Source organism: Grammomys surdaster, unplaced genomic scaffold, assembly GCF_004785775.1.
Source record: "Grammomys surdaster isolate TR1022 unplaced genomic scaffold, NIH_TR_1.0 130, whole genome shotgun sequence".
Taxonomy (NCBI): domain Eukaryota; kingdom Metazoa; phylum Chordata; class Mammalia; order Rodentia; family Muridae; genus Grammomys; species Grammomys surdaster.
The window spans coordinates 4603119-4627197 of NW_021604588.1; the positions used below are offsets into that span (position 1 = coordinate 4603119).

General features: G+C 39.5%; 1 pseudogene; it reads left to right on the forward strand.

The window, feature by feature from the left end:
* The first annotated feature begins 18132 nt into the window (after positions 1–18132).
* On the forward strand, positions 18133–18679 carry LOC114615749 (annotated as a pseudogene).
* Positions 18680–24079: the final 5400 nt, after the last annotated feature.

The following is a 24079-nucleotide window of genomic DNA, read 5'->3' on the forward strand; positions in this document are numbered from 1 at the left end:
TAGCATTATCTTGTCTGCCTCCAAGAAAGTGACCAAATTTGAATAGTAGCCTTAAAACAATTATTAGAGAATCTTATCCAGGTAAATGATTCAGAGAGGCACACAAACTTTCCCTGCCTGTGACTATAAGGTATTATTGAGAAGACAACTGCATTTTAAAAATAGTGAACCATAATAGGATACAAAGCGAGTTTCAGAAAAGGCAAGTCAATTTTGCCAGTGTTTGAGAAATGAAAGTAGAGCAAAGTCTTAAAGGGCAGACAGCCTTAGTTGGATAGGAAGGGGTGGGTGCGGGCAAAAAAAAGGCATTGAGGCATATAGGAGCAATCTGTAAAGTCGAGGAATAACTGGGCAGCAGACACTTCAGGGGTCTTCAAGTCAACCATTAGAGTAGGTAGTAGACTAAGGAGGAAAACACAGATAGCAGAAAGTGCCCTTAAAGCAATATCTTTTTCTCTGCCTGCTTTAGCATAAAAGCTGTGGTCTTATATACTCATGAGAAAGAGAATCATGGCTAAAACTAAACCAAACTATGGAAAAGATTTAACTTCTAGCTATTCTGGATAAACATTATAGAAAGGAGAGAATATTGCAAACTGCATTGCACTTGGCAGGCCAGTTAAGGAAAGAAAACCCTGAGGGGGAAAAAGAGGTCAAAGAACAATAGTTATGACATCAACACCAAGCATTTATCATGTCTACAATATTCCAGGAATCGTGTCTTATCTGCAGTATTTCAGTTTACCCTCACAGAAACCCCCAAGCTATTTATTATTAGCAGAACCATTGGTAACACATACAACAAAGTCAACTTAAAATAGCTTAGCAACACAGAGAATTATGTCACAAAACTAAAAAGCCCAGGAGTAGATGTTCCTGGCTTCAGAAAAGGCTGGATCCATGGAATCAAGTGAGGTTACCAGGATTCTGTCATCATTTTCATTTCTAAGCTCTTGCATGCACTAGCTGTTGGCTGCATTCAGACGGTCCCTCTTGGCATAGGTAGAGAAGTGAAGGTCTGGAGGCTTCAAGCCCAGGTGCCTCCACTGATGGGTAAAATCCACATTCTGTATTGTACTCTTGTCTCTGCTTGCTTTCCTTGTTCTTTCCATTGTCTTTTCCCAATCCCAGAAGGATTCTTAATGAACCTACTATGTTCTGAATTCTATACAGCACAGTCAGGCAAGTTACTCTTAGGCCCAGGCATGGATCATGATTCATTCCTTTTCACCATAGATAGATATGTAAGGGACTGGCAGACCTGCAAGCACCCTAGAAACTCTCAATGGAAAGCAAACAGCCAGGGAATGTCTATTCCAAGGAAATACCAGTGTTAACCCTATTTAGCAGGGAGAGAATTAAGACCTGATCAGATGACATCAGAAACTGAGGTTTGGAAAAAAATGGTCCATTATTAAGGTCAATGGGTGCTAAGATGAGAAGCTTCTGGAAAGAACTATGGCTGAGATTGCTTAGAGCAAAAATTCAGAATCTAGGGAACACGGCCTGAGGAATATATTTTTAATGTCTTAGGTAATTCTTCTGTATAAACAGTCTTGAGAAACCCCCTCCTAAGAATAACACCTATTAATAACACCTTCATGCTACATAAAGCTTTGCCAGACTCTTAGCCCTCAGTTTGTAATGCTGACCCAATCACTTCACTTGTGTGTTTCCCTCACTCATTTGAACACGGTCCCATACTGATGGCTGCAGTCCCTAGGGCATTGTTTGACACAATAAACATTCAACGTATATTAAGCTGAATTGTTATATCTCCCATGACTTTTTTTTATAGAACTCGTGCTATCATAAAAGATTCCCAGGGAAAAACAATAAAACTGTCTTCTTGTAGTATAGTAGCAATGACACTGTTCTGAAGACAGGAGGAGGTGGGAGAGTTTTCCACTGCCCACATTTCTGACTCAAAAAGAAAGGGGGGGAGGGAGGGAGAGGAGGGGGTGCTCAGGAGATAAGATTATCATGCTACATAAATGACTTTTCCAATTAACATAACCCTTCAAGCTGGCTCTTCAGCTCCCATTCTGCCAAGTTCCTTAATTATGATATCCCTATTCCCCAATTAAAAGCTAATTAAGCTTGCCGGCATCTTTCTAGAATATTAACTATTTTATTCTTTAAGAAGTAAAGCATTATGAAATCGTAGTCCTTGGTGGAAAAGCAGTATATTTTAAGGACTTCCCAATCTCACACTTCATTTCACTCCATCACATTCAATAATGCCTTCATACTGATCAAAACTTGATCACCTTCATACCACCCAAAAGACTGTGATTAAAAGCTTTCAGAGGGATTGTGCAAACATAGGAGCTACTGGTTTTATTGCATGCGTTTGGTCCTGTTCTTTCCTATAAAACAGGTGATGCTCTCAGGCATTAATACAACTTCTGACTACACATGCTTCATCTCTATTTGAATATGGAAGTTGGTACAGGGTTAGTAAGTTTTTTCTATTTAGCTGGCTCCTTTTCCTAGAAAATTGTCCATTTTCTGCTATGTCTTAGTTAGGGTTTTTATTGCTGCTGCAAAAGAAACACCTTGACTAAAGAGCGAGATGGGGAGGAAAGGGTTTATTTGGCTTACACTTTTAGATCACAGTCCACTATTGGAGGAAGTCAGGACACGAACTCAAACAGGGCTAGAACTTGTAGTCGGAAGTTGCTGTAGAGACCGTGGAGGAGTGCTGCTTACTGGCTTGTTTCCTCTGCTTTGCCCAGCCTGCTCTCCCATAGAACCCAGGACTAGCAATCCAAAGATGGTACCACCCACAATAGTCTGGGCCCACTCCCACCAACCTCTAACCAAGAAAATGCCCCCCATTACTGGAACCCACAGAGGCACTTCTCCAAACAAGGGTCCCCTCTTTGGGATGACTCTAGCTTTGGGCAAGTTGACAACTCAAAAACAGCCAGTATACCTTGGAATTCCCTTTACACTACACCTTCCCTGACACTAAGCCCCATCCTGACATGGGTCTGGCCTGTGAACATTTATAAGCTTGCTACCACCTCCTGGCCCAAACCCAGAGCATCTGTCCTTTTGATGCCCTTCTCCTGACATTCAGTGCCCACTCCCTGACGGACTCAGGCATTTATTCCTGTTCAGAAGGTTTCTAGGCATTCTGTGCCTGAAAAATCACCCAATCAACATCTGCCCGTGAGTTCATTTCCAGAAAAACAACTGGGCACTAAACTGTACTGCAGCAACTCAGCTGGGCTGATAGACTCGGGAAACATTTATGAAAATGGTTCTTTCTGTGAACTCCAACGGCTGGTTAACACTTACATTCCTTTTTTATCATGTTTTTTTTTCTTTTTTCATCCAGAATTATTGTTCATTTACATTTTCAGTAACCACCGAAGAAAATGAAAAATCTAATTAGAATCTGGAGAAGCTGTCTCCTGAGCCCAGAGGTAAGGCTTTCCCGTAGGAACACGATGGCAAATTACTTTCTCTCCCCGTCCCTCGGCCACTATTACCATGGCCACTACTCTTGGATTGCAGACTTGATGTAGAAATCTCTTGCTTTCTTTGCTTATAATTCTTTAAGGGCCAAAGTATTTCATCCTTGATCATCATATAATTTTGTTTGTTAATAAAACCTAAGTTCAATAGGCGTTGAATGCCAGCAAGGGAACCTAATCCACTAGCACCATGGGTAAAAGTGTATGATTATGAATTATATCTTCCTCCTTGCTCTCCACACGATGACCCTGACCACCTTCTTATGGAAGGCATTGAGTCATCAGAAGCAATAAGGAAAATGTTAATGCTCATTGGCTAACCGTTCCTTTTTACACCTTTCTTCTTGGTTCAATTTTCCTTCTTCGGAATCATAGTTTGGGGTATTTCTTTCAGCAAATTCCTTTTGTGCTGAATTCTTTCTAGTATTTTGTCTGACTGTGTCTTACTTTGGTTTTGTTTTGGAGAGTAATTTATTGCTGAGAGAGTTTATCTGACTATAGAATTTAGGTTGGTAATGACTTCCTTGCATAACTCGGAAGACCTGCCCGACTTCTAACATCCGTTATTATCTCTCCAACCAACAAAGCCTGGTGGTACACACCTTTAATCCATGTGGGACCGTGATAGGAAGGCTGGTTTTGGTCGAAGCGCTGACTGGAAATAGTCCGGAGACCCAACAGGTGTCCATTGACTGTAAGGGACGGGCATCTACTCCGCCACACTCCCAGAATCCAGGCTCCTGACTTGTGGTGTGATCTACATTGATCTGCACCTTGCAGTCACAGTTGGCTAGAGAGGGTGTGGCTACAGGCTTTAGCCTCGAGAGATTTCTATATTCATGAGTTACCTAAAGGTGGGGAGTGGGGGGAAGCTATATTAAGTTATTCCTTCTCAGTCCCTCCTCTTTTTCCCCTCCCTATTTAAGCCAGCTCCCCCCCCCCCAGCTTGAACTGGAGGGTGCACACCTAGACCATCTACATACACCATGAACCCACGGACTTCTCTTATCATTGGTGCCTGCCATCGCCAAAGCTTCCAGCCCCTGGAACTCAGGACTTTCACAAGTTATTAAGACCACCGTCGTGGAAAGTCCTGCCTCCCCACCCCACCCCCCAGTTTCTGTCACGGGTTTTCCACAAATCCAATCACTCAGGAGGCAGAGGCAAGAGGACTACTGTGAATTTGAGGCTAGCCTCAATTGTACTGAGTTCCGGTGAGACCCTGTTTTAAATTTTAAAATATGTATGTTAAAGTCTCCAGCCAGCCAAAGTAGTTTTTCTTTATTAGCAACTTACATTATTTCTAAAGTTGCTTTTATTATGTTTTAACTTTGACCCTCTGCAGCTTTCCTAAAATACATCTACGTGTAGATTTCTCTTACTTCTGCCAAGAAACCTGTGCTTCTACTGTGCTAGGATTCATAGTGTTTGTTTGTTTGTTTTAATGATGCTGAATGGCCATCTTGAATATTACTTTTCTGTCATTCTCTTATTCTTTCTTGATGAAATTCATAGTATATGTTTCAGCTTCTCATATCCTTGGCATCTCAGGATGTTTCATATTTTCTGATATTTTATTTCTTTGAAGTGCTTTCCAAATAATTATACAGATTTATCTTCTAGTTCTGCTAGAAGATATTAGCTACTGTTTAATTTATTAATTTCAATGTCTATATGATTCATTTCTAACAGTCCAAGTCCATTACCTTTTTCTCTTATTAAAAATGGATTTTTTCATACAATATATTCTGATTATATTTTCCTCTTCCCCAGCTTCTCCTACTTTCTCCCTACCTCCCCTCCCATCCAGATCAATATCCTTTCTGTTTCACATTAGAGAACAAACAGGCATCTAAGGAATAATAATAAATAAAATAAAACTAAAAAGAACAAGAATAGGAAAAAACAAATAAAGAAACTAACAGAAGAAAAAGAGCCAAAGAAAAAGCACAAGAAACACATACAGATACAGAGATATATACATGTTCACACACACAAGAATCTCATAAAAACACAAAGTCAGAGCTATAATATATTTACAAAGGATCTGTAAGATAAAAACTAAATGAATAAATAAAAATAAAATTTAAAAGCCCAAAAGTACCATTGAGTTTGTTTTGTGTTGACCATCTATTGCTGGGCATGGGGCCTGCCCTTAAAAGTGATTCCTTTCCCCAGTGAGACTCCCTTGGAGAAAACTAAATCATTCATCAGTGGTTATAAATTGGAGCTAGCTTCTGGATTAGAGATGGGAACTTACGTTCACTTCTCCTCTTAGTGCTGAGACCCCATATGATGCCAGTCCATGCAGGCCCTGTGCCTACTGCCACAGTTTTTGTCAGTTTATCTATCCTCAGTCCCACTGTACTGAGCAATACTTGTTTCCTTCATGTCCTCCATCCCCTCTGGTTCTTACAGTCTTCCTCAGAGTTCTCTGAGACATGAGGGGAGGGATTTCATAGAGACATCTCATTTAAGACTGTGTGATCCAAAGTCTCTAACTCTGTATAGCCTCTGACTGCTGCAGGAGGAAGCCTCTCTGATGATAACTGAGCAAGGCACTGATCTATGAGGATAACAGAATGTCATTAGGAGTCATTTTATTGCTACCCTCCATTAATAGAACAGTAACATTTGTTTTTTTCTCTAGGTTCCCAGCCTATCTCCTTTCAGGTTCTTGGTCACTCAAACAGTGTCAGGTGTGAGTTCCATCTCATGGAAGATCTTAGGTAGGCAGCAGCTCTACTTCAATGTGTTCATTGAGTTATGTGGGTGCTGTCTTCAGCAATAGGGCTGGTGGTGCCACTGGAAGTTGTGGAGAGCAAACAGTAGCCTTGGCAATAGCCTGGGTTGTTTGGGACAGCTCCCAGGGGACTCTTTTGGCCACCAAGTTCATTATATGTAACTCAATCCTGGTACCGAAAATTTTGTTTGACTTCTAGTTATTGATTTTCAGAATTCTATGTATCATGATTTTATCCCTTCTCTCATGTAATTTTGTGTGTATATATGCATCTATGTGCTTATATATGATAGTCCTCATTTCATAGTCCTACTAACTGATATGCTGTTACTGTAAATTGTTTCTCTAGTGCTTTACAATTTTGGAGTGTGAAAAATTGTAAATTTTAATTGTTCTCAGCTTGATTCATGGAAATCTTTTATGTCCTGGGTAGAAGTGTCCTTCCACAGAAGTTTTGTCTTTTCTTCTTGAGTTGTAAGACCTTGTGCCACTTGTACACTATCTTCCTACTCTGGTATTTTGCAACCAAAATCATTTATTTTTAAGTCAGGATTTTGTCTAATAAGGATTAGACTCTCATTTCCTCATATTAAACACTGATACACAAGGATGTTCTTTCCCTCTCAAAGTCAGTCTATAAAAACTATATAGCAGACAACACATCAGTTCTATGGGGACATAAAGAAGCAAGAGAAAACACAATCAAAGAGACCAACAAATTTCTATTAACCATACCAAAATAACTGGAAGTCTTTAAATTATCTGAAAAAAGCATTCACATTAATCATCAAACATCAAAGAGACAATACAGTTGCTACCATAGGAAAACGGGATTTTTTTAAAGGGATATTTGAAATAATTTTATAACAACAAACTGAATAACACAAATGAAATAGATAAATTCCTTGACACATACAACATAACAAGACTGAGTCGGGAAGAAATAGAAAACATATACAGATCAATATAAAATGTCTCCCATGCAGTATCAGATGACTTTATTCTTGAATTCTACTAAACATTAAAGAACTGACACTACTCCTTCTGAAACTCACCTAAGAAACTAAAGAAAGGAAAATAGTTCTAAACTCACTTTACCAGACCAATATTAACCTAATGCTAAAGCCAGACATGAACACTTTAAAAATATTTTTAAGCACAAATCAACATCCCTGTTTCATAGATGAGGAAGTCCTCAATAAAATACTAACAAGACAAACTCAACACCACATTGAAAAGTCGACTGAGATTTCTCCTAGAAAGGCAGAATGACTACAAATATAGAAATATGACAAACCACATTAGCAGAATGAATGACCAAGATCTGGTCATCACGTAGCATGTGACAACATTCAACACATTCTTATAACAAAATTTCTTATAGAAGTAGCCTATCACAATACAATAAAAAGCCACTTATGGCATACCCACAGATAACATTGTACTAAATTATGAGAGGTTGAAAGCTTTTTCTTTAAGTCTAAGACAGGAATGCCCATTCACATCATTATAGTCAGCATAAGTCAAGAAGAAGAATTAGGCAATAAAATAAAATAAAAAGTATCCAAATTGGAAACAAGTTAAACTGTCCTGCCTGCAGATAATAGGAAATGTTAATACACTTTCACAAGCCTGGCAGTGGTGGCACATGCCTTTAATCTTTCTTGGGAGGAAGAGGCAGGCAGATTTCTGAGTTCGAGGCCAGCCTGGTCTACAGAGTGAGTTCCAGGACAGCCAGAGCTACACAGAGAAACCTTGTCTTGAAAAACCAATTAATTAATTAATTAATTAATTAAAAAACCTCCCCCACAAATTTTAGAATGAAATCAGCAAAGTAAAAATCAATATTTCTGTATACCAACAAACTATCCAGAAAGGAAAACCATGAAAACAATCCCATTTATAAAACCTACAAAAAATAAGTCTTAAAAATATGAAAATTATCACAAAAGAGGTGAAAGACATATGTGCTAAAAACCATAAACATTAAGGAAATAAATTGTAAACAACATAAATCAATATAAAAATATTCTATGGGTTTTTTTAATTTTTATGCTTAAAAAGAACTAACACTATTAAATTTTCCATACTATTCTAAGTGATCTGCTTCGATTAATCTGCTTCTTGTCCTGAGTTTCCCTTAGTTTTTACAAATCCAGTTTTGATTTGTTTCCTTCAAATTTTTGTTGTGATTGAAAACATGATTCTAGTAATTTAGAGACATGAGATCAAACCTTAATGTTTGTACCTTGTCAGCAAGAATGCATTCAGCAACACTAGTTGAAAACCAAATAAAAGTGGCTTAAGTGATAAGCGTGTTTATTCTCTCTCACAGACATCCTGGGATGAATGATTTGTTCGGGAAGTCTTTCCGTCTGTTTATTTATTCTACCATCCTTGGAATGTCACCTCTCCTTACTGGTTTGTCTCCTTCCCTTTTGCCTGGTGTCTTTCACTGTTCCACATAATACACCTTTACAACACAACAACCTGAGACTGAAAAGAAAACATGTCTCCTTAAGACACTTCCTTAATAACAACAAGCAAGACAGTGGAGTAAGAATCTCATGACTTAAACTCCAAGAAAGAACACAGACAGGATAGAACACAGTGAGCTCTTCTGCAGCCAGAAACATGGTCTGTAAAGGAAATTAGTAAGCCAGGGGAAGTCTCTGTAGAAAAGCAGGCAGCAGAGCAGAGAATCCAAGCCCAGCTGCAAGCCCTCTTGGGTCAGCCCTACATGGCCAAATCAAGCTGTTCAAACTGCAAAGGGAACTGCTCCTCCCAGACACTGAATCCATTAGAAGGGGAAGGAGGGGAAGAGACAGCAGAATACATGTGATATGAAAGCAAAGAGGAGCAATCCCGGGATTACAGGTTTAAGTGCAATGGGGTAGGGAGTTGGGAAAGAAGTGAGTACGGGGCAGATTATCCAAAACTAAAGGATGTATGAAAGAGCCTTGTAAAAAACCACTGCTTTGTAAGCTAATAATTGAGGGGAAAATCCTGCAAGAAATTAAAGAAGAAGAAGGAGGAGGAGGAGGAGGCGGACCCGGCGGCGGCGGCGGAGGAGGAGGAGGAGGAGGAGGAGGAAACTTCCAAGCCAGGCCTGGCAGCACTGGTCTATAATCCTTGCTTCTCAAAGGACAGAGAGGACAGAGATAGAAAGAGCACAGGTTCAAGGCCAGTCTGGGCAACTTAGCAAGATCCTTTCCGAAATAAAAAAAAGTGCAAGTAAATAGCCATCTCATATTTCAGGACACAACCAATTATCTGGCAAAAAACAAAGATATCACCATGTTTGAATTAGACTAGAAGTCAATCCTTACAGGAAGGAAACTTGATTCTCCCAGTATTAAAAAACACTAGAATTCTTCTTGGAAGAAGAGGAGGAGGAAGAGGAGGAGGAGGAGAAAGAGGAGGAGGAGAAAGAGGAGGAAGAGAAAGAGGAAGAAGAACTGTAAAAATTGTCGATATTGTCTTATATCTCTAGGTATAAGTGCTCAGTGAGATTAGGCTCTTTAAAAGTTCCTTTATCTAATACATATGGATAATTAGTTGTGCCATATATTTGTGAGTATAAATAGGATCATTCTTGAACAGCATTTGCCGTAACACATTGCCCAAAACATTAGCTATTACCTAAGCATGTCATTTTCTGTGACTATTGTATTGGGGTGTACTTTCAATATCTTCTCTAATTCATCTCTTCAGGCAGCTAAAACATTTTATAATATCTTTATATGATTGGAAGCCTCTTGTTTTCTTCTTCAAGGGAACAAACTGAGTTTCCTCTTGTCTAAAATTCTTTAGGCATTTAACCAACTTTCTTGATGGAAACTACAAAATTCAACTCGGTGCTAACTTAAGAGACTGACAAATATTAAAAAATAATAGGAAAATCACTATAATTCTGGCTGGAATTCATCTTGCTCCATTTGAATTTCCAAACATAATATTTGTTTTGTTTTTCCTATAATCCGTTATGGACTCCCATTTGGCTAGTCCAGCATGACCTCCACTTCGTGTTGTGTCTTGCAAGCCATGCCTCATTTGATTCTTTTCTCATGGCCGCTTATCTCCTGATGGTTCATCTGGAATAAATGTTTACCTTGTGCCCCACACAAGTCAAAGTTTTCTTTCAAATACCAGCCTGAGATGTCTGTGAAGCTGATCACTTTGGGTCATATGAATATCTAAATGTAAATTTTCACTATTTTGATGAATACTACTACCGTCGTGTTTTTGTATCAGTCCCAGAAGCAAGGCAATAATTGCCACTAAATTTTGTATACATAGTCTTACATCATTTAAAATGTTGCTTGCTTAACTGTCTATGTTTCTTCCATTCAGCGTAAAAAAAAAAATACAAATCATCTAAGAATCGTAGAGGTTCTGTGCTATTTTGGTATTTTATGGGTATTTATTTGAACAGTTGCTCAGGGAAATTCTATTAATATCATCTGTGTAAATAAGGGTATGCTGAATATTGGAAAGAACCCAGTCTGAGAACCAAGTGATCTAGGTTCCAGCCTGTCAGATTGCTGATGGACTGAGCAGCCTCAGGCAACTCTTGTGTCCTCTTTTCCTGCCTGACACTTGAAGCTCAAATATTCTCCACATGGACAGTACTCCCAATTGAAGTTGTATCCTGGGATTTTAAAGGACTGTCACTATATCACGTCCATATGCTATCCAGACCAGTGGAGTACTTCAGTATTCCTCCCTAGGACAGACATCTGACTAGGACCAAGGTTGTGACCTTGTTGAACTGTGGTTGTGCAGCCTGCAGTTGTGTGTCAGAGGAACACTGGGGAAATGGCATCAGTCATACCTATATGGGAATGTACGGTGGAAGTTTCACAGATTTCTAACCATCAAACAATGTCCAAGCATCACTTAGAAACCCTCTCACCACACACCTATCAGTCTTCATGTAAGGAAACAGTGCTTCAGCAGGCTCAGATAGATGACATGGGCTTATGTCTGAGACGGGAAAATTTCTGTAACAATGTACTATATACTACCCAAATATACCACAGTTTCAGTATCAGGGGTTAGACAGGAATATGAATATGAATGTGAACATAAAGTAACAACCATGTCTCTAAAAGTTTTAGACTCTACAGACAATTTATACATCCGTTAGTTCTGAGCCTCACACACAGAAAGCTGACACTTGGAAGAGTTAAATGGCTTGTTTGGTGCCAGTTATTGAGGTTGTAAAAGAGCCAACCATCCCTGAACACCAGCTCCACTGAGTTCCAGACTTGGTCTTTCCTCCCATTAAAGAGTCTTGTTACCAAGAAATGAAGCAGAGACTGTATCTTCCCACAGCTTCTAGCTGTGTGATGATCAGTGTGAAAAAGGTTAAATCAGTTGGCAATGTCACCCCAGCTAGCCACATAGATGCATGTTCTAATCTAATATTAACACAATAATTAAGTTTATTTTAAGAAAACTATGAAACAAAAATATCAAGCACCAAAATGATCTCTCTCCGTCTCCCTGACCCTCGCCACCTTCCTGTCCCTCTCCCTTTCCCTCCCTACCTCCTGTTGTTGGAGTAGGTGTGTCACTGTAGGTGTGGACTTTAATACTCTCCTCTTAGCTACCTGGAAGCCAGTCTTCCCCGAGCAGCTTTCAGATGAAGATGTAGAACTCTCAGCTCTTCCTGCACATTACCTGTCTAAATGCTGCTGTGCCCCCATATTGATGATAATGGATTTTAAACCTCTGAACCTGTAAACCAGCCCCAATTAAATGATGTCCTTTTAAGAGTTGTCTTGGTCATGGTGTCTATTCACAACACTAAAACTCTAACTAAGACACAGTATTAATATTTTCTTATGCTAACAGTAAAGAATCATAGTATAATGACTGATCAAGTAGTTGGTTCAATAGTAGTATTAAAAGATCAAATTAAACTTCTTTTACTAGATATGTAACCAGGAGACACTGTCCACAATTACACAATCTAGATACGATTCTAACAACAGAATTAAACTTAAATATTGTTATAGTGATAATGGACTTAAAACTGTACCCAGCCCATAGAAAGCAGACAGTATCTACCAGGAGTTTTTACTTATGCAATGCATATCACATTGTCCTCATTTTATGTACAAGAAACAGAGATTTTAGGTCAGTGATTCTACAGAAGCCCAGAGGTTTAAGCTTTTATGTCTACTGAAAACACTGAAAACGTATTTGATGTCAGGCTAAGATCAAAAGCAAGAAGCGGGGATAGGAGGGATAGGTGGGACAGTAGCTGGCTGAGAAGGTCTTCTGAAGGGGAGAGGGCGCTAGGCTGACTGGTACAACTTCACATGTCCACGGTGTTTACTAAGAGCGCTCTGCTACAGGCTGCTTACTGTAAGTGGCTTGGCTTTACCCTAAAGTATAATACATAGAGAAGAATCAGTTAAATGGAAAGACACACTTCAGGTCCTTTATTAAGACAGCATAAGCAGAAGGCCCGTTGTGACCCTTGGCATAACAAAGCTGTCTGAGAGCATGGCAATGGTATGGGCATGATTTTCTTGAGAAGCATGGTGGCCTATGTCTTTAATCCCAGCCCTTGGAAGGCAGAGGAAGGTGGATATCTGTGAGTTCAAGGCCAGACTAGTATATATAGCAAGCTCCAGGACAGCCAAGACTACATAGAGAGACCCTCTCTCAAAAAGCAAAAATAAAATTAAATAAATAAATAGAAAATATAAAAGGGTATTTGTAGCTGATAATAAAAAAACGTTGAACTCATCTATAATAAAGGACCAGTTGCTATTGTTGCCATTGTTACCTTAATTTCTAACCCATTCTGTAAAGATGAGTTCTCTTTCCATTGATGCAAGTCCCTAACCATTGGCTTAGAATTGTGGTTCCATAATCCTTGTTCCACAGCACTGTAACAATTAGCAATACTGCCTAGAGTTTGTAAAACAACACTAGTATAAATACAGGCACATTCATTTACTTCACAGAAGCTCATACATGGCCCTAAGACTAATATAGAAGTCCAATATGGTTAACAAAGAACAAGGTTTTTTGTTTTTTGTCCTTTTTTGTTTTTGTTTTTTAATTGCCACACTGTACCATCTACAAGATACTTGTTTCTATGCCTAACTGTAATCTTGCAGCCAGAAGTCCCCTACCCCAGAAAACACTTCTTCATTCAGCATTATCCAAAGCAGGAGGAGGAGGGAGAAGGGACTTTCTCCTCTCATGGTTCTGTCTGCATTCAGTGACAGCTGTGCTACCTTGTGCTTCGCTAGAGACCTCCAGACTCAAGTAAGTCAGACCACATGCCAGTCTCTGCACCAAACACACAGAGCAGAACAGGATGGCTCAGGCTGAATGAATGAGGCCAAGAACATTACTACCTGGGAAGGCAGGAGTTTTCTCAAGGGAAAGTGAGAGCTGGTGATGGAGTAAGAGAAGTGTTGACTACAAAAGTTCTGGCCAGAGGAGAAGAGGCACAAGAAGTTAGTGCTCAGAAAGAATGTAGCATTCTTCCACTACAATAAAGGATACACTCAAGTGTTTTGATGTGATATATATTTACTTTTTATGATACATATGTCTTATCTACTAGAAAATTTTAGAATCCAATTGCTACCAAAAGTCAAATGACCCATTCACTAATTCTTAGCATTTTTTTTCACTATATAAATCTTCTTTAAAATGATAGTGTCCCAGGGAAGAGCATACTCATCAGCTCTCCAAGACCAAATGGAAAACTCTGAGAACACATACAAATAACATTATACAGGCTGAACAGATTTTATTTAACAATATATATGTACATACATGACTTAAATGCATGTAACAACAATTAATTAAAAAAAGAGACCATGAATTTGCAAGAGAAAAAGGTGGAGAATACGGGAGGGTTTGAGGGAGGAAAGGGTATGGGAAATGATATAGTTATAATCTCAAAAAGAAAAAAATTTAAATTTTGTAATTGTTTTTAAAAATGAGAATAGTGTTTTATGGGGATTTAAAAATATATTTTTATTGTTTAAGTATTTCATACATGCATACAAAATATTTCAATCATCATTATTATGAGGATTTTTGCAGTTAAAGCATTCAAAAGGCGATTGGAGCATAGAGCAAATCTAACAGGCTTTATCTTGTTGCTGCTAAGCAGTCATGGGAATTGATTTGAGTTCTATTCAAGACAGGGCCACTGCTAGAAAAATCATGAAGTTCTGAGAACTTGAAGATGCCTAAGACAGATTCATGGATTTGTTTCACATAAATGTAGAGCAAGAAAAGGAATTGTAAAGATAGATGCTATATACTATTCATGAAACTTCTAAGGAAGGAATCAAAACTACCTTAGAGTCCAGGAATTCCCAAACAGTGGAAAGTCTCAGGCCCAACAGTCTTGATCCCCCAGTTCACTCTGGGCTCAATCTAAAGACATTTTGATAAGTTCTCGAGCAATGTGATCTGCCATCAAGGTGATGCTGAGCCATCTTCCTGCTAAAGAGCTATCCCAGGAAGCTAAAGACAAGAATGACCCTCAAGATCTCCAAAGAACTGTTGACAGAAGCAATCGAGGGTTATCACAATCATTGGGAAATACTTCTTGGAGTCATTATACACAAAAATATAAAGAAAATACTAACCAGAAGCCCCAGTGTCCCCCAACACTGAGGTCTATGATCCACAAAAGCTGGCATCAAATCAAAACAAATTATTGTTGTTGTTGTTGTTGTTGTTGTTGTTGTTGTTCTTCTTCTTCTTCTTCTTCTTCTTCTTCTTCTTTTCCTCCTCCTCCTCCTCTTCCTCCTCTTCTTCCTCTTCCTCCTCCTCCTCCTTCTCCTTCTGCTTCTTCACCATTGTCATCATCATTGTTCTCTTCCTTCTCTTCCTTCTTCTTCTTCTTCCTTCTTCTTTTCACTCCCACTCCCAACCAGAAAGCATACAATCACCAAGTTACATTCCCAGCCCTGGGGTCAGAACTTCTAGAAGACGGTGCTAAGAACTTCTCATGTAACTGGTATCAATTCATTATTCAAGGCTGCAAATGCTCAATCATAACTGGAAAGGCTCATTAACTCAGAAGTCTATCCTTAATTAATTCAAGGCATAAGAACACCAGCCTCTGAAAATGACCCTAAGACAGGAACACACATGTCCGTAGTAGAGGGTTTACACTGGAGCTCTGGAGTTTGATGCTGCTGCAACTTTTGGATTGACCCTTCCTTTTGTGTTTGGAGGACTTAATGAGTTAACACATATGAAAATCTTCATGCCATATAAAATTCCAGAGAAACTAAAAACAGTGATGTTATTATTTTTTTAGGTCGTCCTTCCATAAATAGAACCATTAGTGAATTTTCACAAGGAAACCTGATGGCAATATAGCCCCAGAAAATCGAGAATGCATGCCAGTTCGAAAAACTGGAAAGGCTCTTTGTTTCAGACATCTCTCCTTCATCACAATTAATTCACGGCATCAGAACACCAGTCCCTGAAAATGACCCTGTGTAAGACAAAACCACATTAGTTTGTAGAGGAGGATTTAAACTTGAGCTCTGGATTTTGATGCAATGACTTGGGATTGATCTTTTTTTTTTTTTTAAGGATTCTTTTTTAAAGGAACATGAACGAAGAGAAGGGTTCTAGAGAATAAAAATTTGGCTAATGAATAGAATCAGATTCAAACTTGAGATATTAAGTCCTAGGGCAGCCGCATAAATGTACAAACTTCATCAGTGGAACATGCTAAAATCCCATTTTTTGGTTCAAACAAACAAGCACAAAAACACCTGAAATGGATTTTCTGAGGAAAATCTAACCATAAAATGTCTGTGCTTTATATCCCATTGACATAGTCCCGTCTCAACTTCGTCCAGAAAATCAGAAGGCAGCAGGATTTCAGCAGCAGGGAGAGGACACATTACAAGATGAAGTCACAGCTGTGTTGAGTTGGGACACTTTTGATACATGCAGACTAATGCTTGTCAGGCAGCCATGCCCCTCTGGCCATCACCACTAGTCTCCTGGATTTCCTGTACACAGCAGAGCAAACATCTCTTTGCCTCTCTTGCCTTGGGCACTGTCTCCTGTTTTGGCCACTCATGGTGCTTCTGACAGGCTCCATATGCCTTTCCACGTTAGGTTCCCACTGCTCTGACATCTGGGACTCCAATCTCTCAGTGTACTGTCAACAGAGTCTTCCTTTAAAGAGTGGGGAAAGAGTCAAAAAGTGAAAGAAACCAAATCCTATCTAAGAAGAAACAGAGATGCGGGCTTGTTTTTTAAACAGAGCTTTCCACGCCCCGTATGTTGATGCTATAATTAGTATGTGTGTTGCAGAGGGTGTTATGATCACCCTCTAAGAATCTTGTTTTTGTAATTCTGAATATAACATATGATATTAATTTGGGGAAAGCAGAAAACAGGAAAGCAGCTACAGTAGAAAGAGCTCTATAGTGCAGTGCTGTGGGACTTTAGAAGCAAGAAGAATAGCTTTTAAAATTTTTCCGTGAGTGTTTTCAAGGAGGAGAGTGATGAAATTGTTTAGACCAAGTGTGCGTTAACTCTTGCCTAGGCTGAATTGATTCTCCTGCTTCCCGGTGTTTCCATCCTTCCTCTGAGTCAATCTCTGGAACAACTGCTTAGACTCATGCGTCTGATCATGCCTTTTCCCTGATCAAAACCATACTGCAGCCCCCACACCACCTAAGAACCAAAGCCTGCCCTAAAAGTTGGTATCCTGCATGTACTCAATCAATTTAACCTCCTCCCAGAAAGCATTTGAAAGTTTTGAGGAACAGTTATTTATAGTGAGCCCTGTGACAAAGAATAGTACTGGCTTTTCAAAGGCTGAAATCAGGAAAGATACTCACTAAAATGACAAAAATCTCCCCACCCAAACTACGAGTAGCACATCCAGTAAGAAACAGTTTATATTTTCCATTTCAGTTTGTATTCCTTCCTCTCCTATGCTACTAGCTACTCTGGCTAATCTCATTTCTAACCCCCATGTCTGTGCTCACCCTAAGCTCTCAGCTGAAATGCCATCTCCAATCCACCCATCCTTTGTGTCCCCAATTCTCAAAGCAGAGAAAAAACTACATCTGTCTTCTTGTCAATATTAATTTCTCCCATTTTTGCATATTCAAGTCACCTTGTTTAGTCTTCATCTCTAAAATTTCCTGCATTTTTACTATCCTACTATTCTTTACTATCAAATAATGTATCAGTTGAGAATGGCTTTACATATCTGTGGTGGTTTGAATAACAATGCCCCCCACCCCAGCTCATGTGTTTGAAAACAGGAAATGGCATTAGAAAGTGTGACCTTGTAGGAGTAGGTGTGGCCTTGTTGGAGAAAGTGTGTCACTCACTGGGGTTGGGCATCAAGGTTTTAGAAGTTCCAGATTCTTCTTCAGCATCATGTCTGCCTGCATACTATCATGCTTCCTGCCATGACGATAATGGACTAGACCTCTGAACCCGTGAGCCAATCCTGATTAAGTGTTTTCCATCATAAGAGTTGCTGTGTTTATGGTTGTTTTTACATAAACAATGGAACACTGCCTAAGACAATATCCCAACATGGAGCTCTCTTTCAATGCTGTGTATTACTCTTCGAATTACTCTTTTTCTCCTCCTCCTTCTTGTTCTATTGAGACAGGGACTTGCTTCAAACTCTCCACCCCGCTGCTTAAACCTCCCATGTTCTAGTATTACAAGTGTGTACTATCATGCCCAACTTAAACTCTTATCTATAAAAAGATTCTTTTCTGGATCAGGCTCCGAGTAGTCCGCTTTGGAACCAGAGTCCAGGAGCAGCAGAGGTGGCGCCACCCAGGCACAACTAGAAGTCGCTGCTGAGTCCCAGCCTGTCTCCGAGGATCAGCGAGGGCGTGGTGGCGGTTCATCATGGGTGGCTTTTTCTGAAGTATTTTTTTCCAGTCTCTTTGGAATCAGGGAAATGAGGATTTTAATTTTGGGATTAGATGGTGCTGCAAAAAAAAGACAATTTTGTACAGATTACAGGTTGGAGAAGTTGTTACTACTGTTCTCACTCTTGGATTTAATGTAGAGACGGAGACATGCAAAAATCTCAAATTCCAAGTTTGAGACTTAGGAGGACAGACAAGTATCAGGCCATACTGGAGATGTTATTATTCAAACACAGATGTAGTCATCTATGTCGTTGACAGTTGTGACCGAGACCGAATTGGCATTTCCAAGTCAGAGTTAGTTGCCATGTTGGAGGAAGAAGAGCTGAGAAAAGCCATTTTAGTGGTGTTTAGAAATAAGCAGGACATGGAGTAGTCCATGACGCCTTCAGAAATGGCAAATGCTCTTGGGTTACCTGCCCTGAAGGACCTGAAGTGGCAGGTCTTAAAATGTCAGCAACCAAAGGCACCGCCTTGACGAGGCAACGAAGTGGTTAGTTGAAACACTGAAAAGCAGACGGTGAGTCTGTTCACATCAGCGCGGGTGACCCAAACGCTACCTCACATCCTCGTTGGAACCAGTCAGGTGTACCTCCTGTGACTGTGGGAACTGTGTGAGTCTGGCATATACAGACCTTACTTCAGTATTTGTAATAAATATAAAAAAACAAGTATTTGGTGAGAGGGTTAGCTTGTTTGAATCACCCAAATGGTTTATGTAATGTAAAATATTCCTTCCTTGTTTTCATGTGTTAAGGCATATATTCTATTTGTATGGAATTCTTACTCAAATACAGTTCTATTAAAGAAAAGAAAGTACACTCTTAGGGGGGAACCTTCCTATTTTTAAATTAGTGGTTACATCTTGTTTATATGAACACTAATATTTAGCTCAGACTCTTTACCCCCTTAAAATGAATTAAGGCTTTCCAAAGATGAGTCTTAGAAAAGTAGATTAGAAATATAGAGTGTATAATCTTCATTTGCTTAACTGACTAGTTTATTTTGTTGGCTCACTTTATTGACTTACATTATTTTACAATGCTTATAATTGTCAAAAGAATTGTATATATACTGACCTGAACTTTGTACAGGAACTCTGTAAGGAAGGCAGGATTCTGCTATATTGCTTTGCCAGACCCTATACAGTGAGATGAGGTAGGGTTTAGAGTCAGGTTTGTGAATCAGAAATGTGCATCCTAGATCATACTGTATCTGGAAACGCCAACACTGGGAACATAGACAGACACCTAGGTGTGGTAGCACACACCTGTAATCCTAGTACTCAGGAGACAGAGGCAGGAAGACCAAGAGTTTAGCTTTGTGGTAAGTCTGAGGCCACCCTGGGCTGCTTAGGACTATATCTCAAAACAAGACAAAAAAAAAAAAAAAAGCTCCAGTAGTTACAGATATTCAAAGTAATGTTTATACAAACTCTTGTCTGCCCTAGTAAAATGATAATGGATACAGTCAGAACGATCCCAAACAGCTGTTTGATGAGTTCACAACACAATACAAAAACTTCACATGAAAAAGCAATTTTAATAAGTATTTTAAAAAAGATTCTTTTCTGTTAAACATATGCCATGCACCATATTTTCTTAAAAGACCTAGTGAATTCATATCAAAAATCTTACTTTATGTTAAAATCATAGGCAAAAAAAATCCGTTTGAGTCAAATGATTTCAAGAGGACAGACTGTCTGATACTAACAGGGTTAAACCCATTCAAGAGAAACAGTCAAAAATCATTAATCTTCCAAAAGTCACAAAAAATAGGAAAATGTAATTTTTTGGTGTTGCCCAGTGAGATTTTCGTGTACATGTACATTCCCAAGTGACTAAACTTTACAAATGTCACTTGAATTAATTCAACTTTCAAAAGAAATTTTTTTGAGTCACCTTTGGACTAAGATGAAACACAGAAAATTTCAACTCAAAGTAAGTTTTTTTCTTCTTCTTCTTCCTTTTTTCTTTTTCTAGGAAGTTGGGAGCAAATGAAAACAAGTATTGGCTAGAGCATTTTTACCACCTCTGCAGTAGAATGGGTCACTGCCAGTCATACTTGTTGATGAGATATTTGGCAAGAAGCCGTTTGCAGAAATATCGTTTGTGACTTTCCTTTGCTGGAGATTTCATCGGTAAAGATTTTCTTTTCCAGTTACAAAGTTCTCCCAAGAGGGACATTGCTGCCTTTTGGAACCCTGTAAGGTATTGGCAAGTCTTGCCCTGTTTACCATGGAAACTTGTGCTTGGATAGCATTACAGTGTATGACCTGGTATGAGCAGGGATGGATGCTTGATGCTTGCTGTTTTCTCTTCCCATTGATTTGGAAATTATAAATCACAGGACCAGATGAAATAACTTTGAGATCTTCCTAGTTCATTTGTTCATTGCAGCATAAGGTCATACCTGCACAATCTTGAAAATACACCGGCAGATGACAGAACATATGCCGTGATTAAGATTTATGTATTCGGTTCTGACAAATCTGCACAGGGTTTCCTAGAAAAGGAGAAGACTTACTGTAAGCATGGATGAGTGAATGTCTGCTCAACTGTTTTCCTGCTGAAGAGATCTAAAATATCACAGAGCTTTGAGACAGCATTGACAGGTTCCTGTTTTATTTTTATAAGAGAAATCAAATAGCTCTTCCTGCATGTAGATATGATTATCTGCTTTCTTGTAAATAACTCATAGAGGATCTGGCCCAAGACTGTGTGAGAGATTTATTTTTATGTCTCTGGGAAACAGTTAGTACTCTAGTTCAGGACCTCCTCACTACTTGCCCAGATCACTGTGACAGTTCCTAACTATCCTGGACCATAATCCTCACATCACACCCTCAGTACATATACCACACTACTACTGGGACTGTCATTCAAAAACAGACATGAGCATGCCAATCCACTGGTAGAAACCTCTCAAAGGCATTACCAGAGATTTCAGGGAAAGGTATCAAATTAGGTTTCATTCTAGGTTCTCTTCCAGCCATACCTCTTGCCTCATAGTACGCTCCACCTCTTTCCCAGCTTCTCTGTTACACACAGGCCACCTCGGGTTATTGGTAGTCTGCCTGGAATTACCTTCTCCTGTGCATGCAGCAATCTTTCCACAGTTTGAACCTTTTCACCTTCAGCTCTGGGTCATTTTTTTTTCCAGAAGCAAATCTAACTGGGCACATGTAGGAAAGATGGCCGTTGTAAGTACTCTGGTAACACGGCTGGTATCCACTGCACATCAACATTCCATCACCTGTTCACCTGGACTTTCTGCTGCTGTAGAAGCCCAAGACAACTTTCTTAGTTATTTTTCCTACTACTATGACAAAATACCTTGGCAAACGTAATATAAGAGAGGAAGGGTTTGTTTTGGCTCACAGTCTGAGGTATAGTCTACTGTGGTGGGGAAGTCAAGGCCCTGGTTGAGGGTTGGGGTCTTGCAGTAGTTGGCCACATTGCATCTGTGGTCAGAAACAAAGGAATTATGAGTGCTTCTGGTCAGTTTTCTTTCCTTTTTATATGGTCCAAGATCCCAGCCCAGTAAACAGTGTGGTCCACAGTGGGTATATCCTCTCAGGCCAGTGAACAAAGTATTATTTTAAGATAATCCGCCACACACATGCCCAAAGGCAAGACAAGTCATCTTATCAAGTTAACAACTGAGATTCACTATCACAACAACCACTTTATCTAGACCAGTTTTCTTTGTATGAGGTGTTGAGGGGTGGAGTGGGAAGGTGGGCAGGGGGGAAGTAGGCAAAGGATCAATCTGGTTATCATCCAAGCAAGCACCATTCAACTTTGGGTTTTGTTTGGTTGGTTAGCTGACTGATTTGAGTCAGGGTCTCACTATGGAAGCATTGGCTGACCTGAAAATTGCTATAGAGACGAGGCTGGCCTCAAATTTAGAGAGATCCATCTGCCTCCACCTCCCAAGTGCTGGAATTAAAGATGTGTTCTACCAAGTTGGCAATTTTTTAAAGTCAGTATGTTTTTAAGATGAGATTTTTCACTGACCTGAGACTTACCTATTTACATTAGGCTGATTTACCAGAAAGCCCCAGAGATCCATGTCTCCAATCATGCTAGAATAACAAACACATACCACCATGCCTTGGTTTTTATGTGTGTTGTAGGGACTGAACTCAAGTCCTTTTGCTTATAGAGGTAAGCACTTTATCAACTGAGCTGTCTCCCCAGCTAGCTCTTTTCTGGGGGTTAAAAACACCCTGTCCATAAAAATTATTCAATAAAAATTGATAATATGAAAGGATGCCAATGACTGGGAACTATTTTTCCCTTTCAGTGATTTTTGGACAACAAAGTGGATTTCAGAACCAAGTTGAACTCCAGGAAACCTTTGAACAAGCTGCACAGATTGAAGAATGATGAAAACCATTTAGAACTTGGTCTTAATTGACTCTGGAAGTCATTCTTTCAAGTTGCTGTGTAACCCTCTGCACTGCATACATTGACTGACCGATTCACAGCATCCAAAGTAAAAACACTAGCCTTAGCTTGTAACCAGCAAATCTGTCTCCAGTTGTCTCACAGACCGGCAATTTTGAGAGTAAAATAATTTTAATTCACTTAAATACAAAAGAATTAACAAGTTGGTTTTCCTTGGCGTTTGTGTTGTAAAATACTAGCTAACTTGAATCAGGCATGGATTTGCAAATTCTGTTATGAAAGAAACTGAATGCAGAGTTTGAGAATTGTCACTATGGACAGAGTGAGATTTGTCACTTGATTTTTCTGTTCGTGCTTCTATAGTAGCACTTCAAAGATGGAATCTTTCATTCTGAGGGCATAAATCCTAGTTCGGGTTTTATACTATCTGACATTGACTCGACCTGCAGGTCCTAGTAATTCGTGGGGGCAAGGAGGACCACAACCTGAAAAAGAACGGGCGAGAAAGAAGAAAGGACTCAAGGAAGCAATTGCTTGTCAAGAGCCATCTATTTGAGCGCAAAGCGCCTTTTTATAGTATGTTTTACAAGGGGAGGGGGTAAGAGGGGCCATGTGGTGGGAAAGTACAGAATCTTCTTGGCCTGTGCCTTGAAACATTTAATGGTCTATATGGTACAATGCCTTGAATTATGGTCTACCTGCTTTTCTCAGAAGATACAGTACACTGCCTTGAATCTCTCTGTAGCTGCCAAACAGGATCTTGTGGTTGCCAAGCTGCAGGGGACATTGTGCAGGTGGGGAAAGGTAGGGGGTGAGGGTAAGGGCGAGGGTCCTGGCTTCTGGCATGACATCTGCCACCCAAGCTCCAATAGATGGAGTCAGGGTTGGAAGTCAGCATTCTATGTGGAAATAAACTCAGTAGGGTTGCAGGAAGTAGTAAAAAAAATGAATCCACAAACTTCCCATGCTACTGCCAAGCCACTCTCTGTCCCGGTGCAGTCTTGCAGGGCTACTCTCTGCCCACCAACTCTCCAGAAGAGCCAGAGTTCCCATGTCCCCCTAGGTTTTGAATTGTAATGTAAATATATGATATTCAGGATATCTAGAATGTGATTCCTGTGAAAGGGTTATTAGAATCCCCCAAAGGGGTCACAACCCACAGGTTGACAATCATTGCTTTTCTGCTTTTTAAGTTGAGTTATTTCCTATTTGTTCATTTATCCTTCTTTCTCCATTGCAGCAATGTCTGTAATAATGATGGACATCCTATAAAACAGTGTTGTATAAGGTAGGCATGGCATACCTGGATTGGTGATCCTACTATATATTGTTATTCACTTAATAGAATCAAGCAACATTATAGGGTTTTTAAGGAGCTAGTTCCAGGAGCTTATGATTTGAAAAGCAATGCTTTGATATTAATAAAGCTACAAAGATGAATATTAGTAAATAAATAGAATTCAACTATTTCAGCGAGAGATAATGTCACTATAGTTTTCACTGGGAATAATT